The sequence below is a fragment of the Lynx rufus genome, unplaced genomic scaffold, assembly GCF_022079265.1.
Source record: "Lynx rufus isolate CCGP_SWC_20201006 ecotype Redwood Valley unplaced genomic scaffold, mLynRuf1.p SCAF_16, whole genome shotgun sequence".
Classification (NCBI taxonomy): domain Eukaryota; kingdom Metazoa; phylum Chordata; class Mammalia; order Carnivora; family Felidae; genus Lynx; species Lynx rufus.
In genome coordinates this window covers 5,892,769-5,899,095 of record NW_025814830.1, presented here as the reverse complement: position 1 = coordinate 5,899,095, position 6,327 = coordinate 5,892,769, and the positions used below count along the sequence as shown (strand labels likewise).

The 6,327-nt window shown below is 52.3% G+C and overlaps 1 long non-coding RNA gene across 1 annotated transcript; it reads left to right on the top strand.

Moving 5' to 3' along the window:
• The first annotated feature begins 457 nt into the window (after window positions 1-457).
• Window positions 458-4,461, top strand: LOC124510975 (uncharacterized). Its single transcript, XR_006961788.1, has 2 exons — window positions 458-2,506; window positions 3,663-4,461. It is a non-coding gene; the product is annotated as an uncharacterized LOC124510975 (long non-coding RNA).
• Window positions 4,462-6,327: the final 1,866 nt, after the last annotated feature.

The following is a 6,327-nucleotide window of genomic DNA, read 5'->3' as shown; positions in this document are numbered from 1 at the left end:
TGGCCCCACGGCCCGGCTTTTTCTCAGACCAGGGAGGCCTGCGTGTCCGTCCGCACGTCCGTCGCTTTGAGAGCTGGGCCGGGGGTGGCGGTGTCGGTGTTGACGTGGGCCCGCGCGTCCCGCACGGTCACCGGGGCCATTCCTGCTGTGGGGTCCATGGCCGTTCTCCCTCGTCCCCTGGGGCCCCCAGCCCCACCCCGCCACACACATGAGAACGATTGGGAAATGCGGTGAACCACTTGATGCTGGTAAATCCCGCGGCTCCGTTGAAAGGGAGAAACGTCTTGAAGGGCGCAGACTGCCGGGGTGCCTGGGGGCTCAGCCGGTTGAGCGTCCGACTTTGGCTCAGGTCATGGTCTTGCGGTCCTTGAGTTCGGGCCCTGCATCAGGCTGTGTGCTGACAGCTCAGAGCCTGGAGCCTGCTTCAGATTCTGTGTCTCCTTCTCTGCCCCCAACTCCTCTCTCTCTCTCTCTCTCTCAAAAATAAATAGACAGTAAAAACATTTTTTAAAAAGAAAAGCAAACTAGGGCATCCTGTACAAACACAGCCACCAAATCCTCGGTAAAAGTTTAGCGACTCCTACTCAGCGGTTTATAGAAAGCACAGTAAAGCACATCCTGGCCAAGTGGGGTTTGTTCTAGGAATGCAGCGTCGATTTAACACTTGAAAAACAATCAGTGTGGTTCACCACGGTAAAAAACAAGTGCACGGGACAAATTTCAGCACCCTGTGCCCTCGTCCCGCCCCGGAGTGTAAGAGCAATGCACGAGCAATGCACGCTTGTGGGGGGCAGGGGTCAGAGCCTAAATAGAAGCCGCTGCAGGTGTTTTAAGCAGGAAGAGATTTAACACAGTGGTGGGGATGATCGGGTATTTATAACACCGTGGGAGGCTGGAGCCGCGGATCTGGGCCGCGTGCTCCGGAGTGACACCCAGGACGACAGCACAGAACCCTCCGAGGCCGCTGCCAGGACCGCTGGGTTCGAGGACGCCCAGTCCTGGCCGTGACCCTGGGGGTCTCCTCTGCCGCCCACGGGTCTGGAGGGAGTCCACCCGCGGGAGCCTGCTCTCTCCAGAAGGCGGCTGCGGGGGCGGCCGGGAGACCAGCCGCGGCCTCCAGCCTGTGCTGCCAGGGGTGCAGAGGTCGGTCGGGCCCACCCGGTGTCCCCTGCAGTGAGGAGCCCGGGAGGACCCGGAGAAGGTACAGAAAAGCGATGTAGGGAAGGAAGGAGGAATCCACCGTGGTTCACCTTCAGGGGCACAATCTCCACGCGCCTTTCTCTGTGCATGTGTCTCCAGACGTCTTCAAACTGGTCAAGGTGCTACTGTGCCCTTGGCCCATTTGACAGTTCTGAGACGGATCATCAGTATTTCCCCAGCTCATTAAAAATTTGTCCAAAAACTGCCTTTTAAAGATGGCGGTGAAATCTCCCAAGTGTAGACACACTGCTTGTAAAAACCCGTTTCCTACTGTTCTGTATTTGGATGATTTCTGCGTCTCTTCTTAATCAAGTAGAGCCAACGGCACACAGCTTCCTATATATGGAGGATTCTTTGTCCGCACCTGAATTCCTTTTTTGCTTTTGCTTTTAAGTAGGCTTCACATCCAGGGCAGAGCCCAGGGCAGGGCCTGAGCTCCCAACCCTAGGATCAAAACCGGAGCCAAGATCCAGAGTGGACGCTTAAGCACTCGAGGAAACCGCTCTGGGGCCTCACGAATTCCTATTTTTAAAAAGGCTTTCTCCACGATAGAAGATTCGGGGAGGCTGGGAAAAGGTAGTAGCAAGGAGAGAGCACCCCCCGGAATCCCCGCGCCCGCGGGACCGGGCGCTGGGGCGGGGACGGCGGCAGATCCCGTTTGCGTCTTTCCACAAAGCGTCTGACGTGAACACGTCCCGGTCGTTACTCGTGCGCCCGACCCCTCGGGTAGCAGCCGCGGAGGCTTCCTCCCGGAGCGGCCGGGCCTGCCCACGTCCATTACCGCATTTCCGTCCATTCTGCACAGCACTCGGGCCGACCTGCCTCGGCATCGGGCCTCCCCCCAGACTTCCGGCCTTTGCTTAGGGCACGTTCCCAGGAGTGCGATCAGGGGTCAGAAGGGAAAGAGCATCTGCGAGGGGTCCCTGGCCCAGACTGCAAGGTTGCACTCCTTTTTAACCATCTACATTTCTGTCCATTTCTGTCATCTTTCCAGAGAAAGTGCATGCGTTGTGCCAGAGTAGCAAACGCTCAATAGTCCCTACTATGTGCCAGGCACTGTTCTAGGAGATGGTTTTGTGTTGATACAGAGCCGGCTGACTTGTTTTGCCTGGCTGTCTACTGGCCCGTTACGTGGATGTGCCAAACATTTATCTAACCAGGCCTATATGGAGAGACATTTAAGCTGTTCTCAATCTTTTGCTCCTATAAAAAGCTCTCACGAATATTCTTGTATGTGTGTCATTTCCAGATACATGTGCATCTGTAGGATACATTCCTAGAGGTAGAATCACTGGTCCAAGAGAAGGTACGGTTTTTAAATGATTTATTTTTATTTTTATTTTAGAGTATAAGCCGGAGGGAGGGGCAGAGGGAGAGACAGAGAGAGAGAATCTTAAGCAGACTCCATATTTAGCACAGAGCCCAATGCGGGACCCGATCCCACGACCCTGGGATCATGACCTGAACTGAAGTCAAGAGTCAGGTATTCAGTTGACTGAGCCACCCAGGTTCCCCCAGAAAGTACGTTTTTATAGGTCATTTGATAGATTCTCCTACCTGTCCTTCCACACATGCTGTACTGGCTTATATTATTTTTATTCCCCCTGATTGCCAGTGAGCCCAAGCATCTGAGCCATTTGTATTTTCTCTTCTGTGCTGGTTCAAACCCTAAACTCTTTGTCGTTTTGTTATTGGTTTGTTGTAGCTCTTTATATATGCTGGGTCTTAAGCATTATTGACGTTACAAACATTTCTCTCAGTCTGCTGCTTGTCTTTTGGCTTTATCTATGGTGACTTTACTCAACTTTTTTTTCAGTTTTTGGTGGTCAAAGCTCTCTTCTGTTATGGCCCCTGAGAATACCTTCCCTGACGCAAGGTGTTAAAAATAGGAAGATAAATGGTTTATGGGAGAAACTAACGTCAGAGCTTTTCCCACCCACTGGACAGCCAAATGTCCCCAGAACATTACAGCTTGTCAGGATTGTTCCTGCTTTTCCTCCTTGTTTCATATTAAAACATAAAATTAATGTCCTATTGGCAAGAAACAGAGTTCTTTGTGTGTGTGTGCGTGTGTGTGTGTGTGTGTGTGTAGTGGGGGGGGGTGCGTTGCTAAAAATGGAAGCCACCCAATGTCTGCCAAAAAGATTTAAGCATCCCCTGGGCTCTGACCCAATAAAACCGTTCTACGGGGTGAGTCTGAGGGAACCTGCTGGAAGAAGGGAAAAGACTCTTAATGCCCAGATATGGCCACCAGGGCATTTGTCTGAATTGAAGAGCCAGGGGTCACAGCCCCTTAAGGGTGAATTTGATGGCCTTGAACAGAAGTTCTTATCATCCGTTAATCTGGGGCATTAGGTCTGTTCCAAAATGCACACAAAAACTCCAGGTGGGGGGCTGTGGCTTGGACATTCTCAAACCCGCAGGAAATAAAGCTCACGGAGACACCGCTTTGCACCCACCAGATTGGCCCAGATTAAAAAGATCGACGATGCTCACTGCTGGCTAGGATGTGCGCGAACGGGAACTTGCAGCCGCCTTGAGGGGAATTCATACAACCTTGATCTTGCAGCATCTTTCAAAATGCAAGGTGGGTGTGCACTCACTCAACGACCTTTTAAAACTTTCCCTTGAAGCATAACATACAGAAAAGCGCTCAAGTCGTAAGTGAACAGCTTGGTGAAATTCCCCAGGAAGCGAAACATGTCTGTGTCACCATCCAGAGAACCAGACCGTGACCAGCCCCCCCCTCCCCGGCAGCTGGCTTGCGCTCCCCGCCCCAGCGCAGGCCCCCGGGGTGACCAGCGCTCTGCCCTCTAACATCATCACCTAGTGTTGCCCGTTCTAGAACCTCATAACAATGGACCCTCCTGTGTCTGGCTTCTTTGGCTGACATTATGTTGTGTGGGGCTGTGGTGTATTCATTCCGTTGTATGAATTCATCACGCTTTGTTTAATTTATTCTTTTGTTGATGGCCAGTTGGCCGGGGTCCAGTTACAGCTAATGCTGCTACGACCACACGGTCCGTGTGGCTTTTGGTGAACACACGTGTGCAGTTCTGTGCAGTACGCGCCCAGGAGTGGAGTCACTGGGTCCCGGGACGCACGTGGGTTCCGTTTTAGTAGGTTCTTTGCAGTTGTCTTCCAAAGCTGTCTTGCCAACGTGTGCGCCTCCCGGCCATGTATGAGAGCTTTCATCAGCCAGGCTAATGGTAATTATTGCGATATTTATTGCGATTGTGATTACAGTTCCATGATGGCGGATGATGTTGAGTATCTTTTCGCGGGCTTAGGAGCCGTTTGTTGGTCTACTTTTTGTAATTTATATTCAGTATTTTGACTCTTTAAAAAACGTATATTTATGTATTTTGAGAGAGCGAGAGAGAGCTCAAGCAGGGGAGGGACATAGAGGGAGACAGAGAATCCCAAGCAGGGTCTCCACTGCCAGCGCAGAGCCCAGTGCGGGGCTCGAACCCATGAACCGTGAGATCATGACCTGAGCCGAAACCGAGAGTCTGATGCTTAACTGACTGAGCCACCCAGGAGCCCCCGGTATTTTGACTCTTAGAAAGGAATCATCTTCTTGACTTGAAAGAGTTATTTATATTATGTATATAGTTTATAGGGGTGCCTGGCTGCCTCAGTTGGTAGAGCGTGTGGCTTTTGATCTGGGGGTTGTGAGTTCGAGCCCCACATGGGGTGGTTTACTTAATAAAATTTTTTTTTTAATACATGGTTGATATATATAGTCCTTTATATATGTCACATATATATTTGTCACAATATTTCCCCCAAGTCAAGCCTTTTCATTTTCTCCCACCCTATGACTTCATTTTAACTGGGTCATATATGCCAAGACCCTGTTTCCAAAAAAGGTCACATTCACAGGTCCTGGAATTAAGACTTCACTGTATCTTTTCCGGGGGACTCGACCCAACTCTTATCACCCCCCACCCCCCATAATCCACCCTCTGCGTGGCAGCCCAGGCAAAGCACAAACCCGATTCTGTCCTTTCTGTGCTCAAAATCCTTCCAAGACAGGGGCGCCTGGGTGGCTCAGTCAGTTAAGCGCCAGGCTCTTGACTTCAGCTCAGGTCATGATCTCACGGTTCGTGGGCTCGAGTCCCACATCGGCCTCCGTGCTGACAGTGTGGAGCCTGCTTGGGATTCTTTCTCCCTCCCTCTCCCCCTCTGCCCACTCATGTGCTCTGTTTCTCTCTCTCTCTCAAAATAAATAAACCTAAAAAATAGGTTAATAACCTCATTTCAATTAAAAAAAAAAATCCTTCCAAGACAATGGAATAATATTCAGCCATAAAAAGGAACAAAGCACTGACTCACGCTACAACATAGATGAGCCCGAAAACACGATCTCGAGTGGAAGAAGCCAGACACAAAAGACCACATACTGTATGATTTCATTTCTCTGAAATGCCCGGAACCGACAAACCCATTGAGCCAGAAAGTGGCTTGGGAGTTAGGGCGGAGGGGTGCGGCTGGTAAGGGGTAGAAGGTTTCTTTTGGGGATTAATCCAAATGTTGCCCAATTGATTACGGTGATGGCTGCACAACTCTGTGAATTTAGGAAAGCCATCGAACCGCACGCTTTAAATGGAAGGGTTTTATGGCACTGAATTTTATTCCAATAAAGCGGTTGCAAACAGCTTTCCGTGGCTCCCCGGCGCCCTCTGGAGGGAGCCCAGGCTCACTGCCTGCCCCACATTCACGGGGACCCGAGCGGGATGACCCAGAGTCCTGCTGTCCTGGACACACAGCTCACAAGAGGCTACAAAGCCACACACACGGAGACACCGCCACGGACTCCTACGAAGCGGCCCCCGGTTATAAAGAAGACCCGCTTTGCCACACAATCCCGCCGGGACTCGGGTAGCGACGCCCAGCGTCTCGTAATCCCCATCGCGCCACGGCTACCGAGGCCCAGCGTGACAGACACAGCCAGGGACCCAGCCGTTCCTCAGGGACACGCGCGCGCCGCGCGGTGACAGGCTCAGCCGCGGACACGCGCCGTGCCGACCGCCCTCCCCCAGCCGCACGCGCCCGAGCCCCGCCACCCGGCGGCACGCGGGGTCCCCACCTCCCGGGCCCGTCCCACTCCGGACGCCTGCCCGG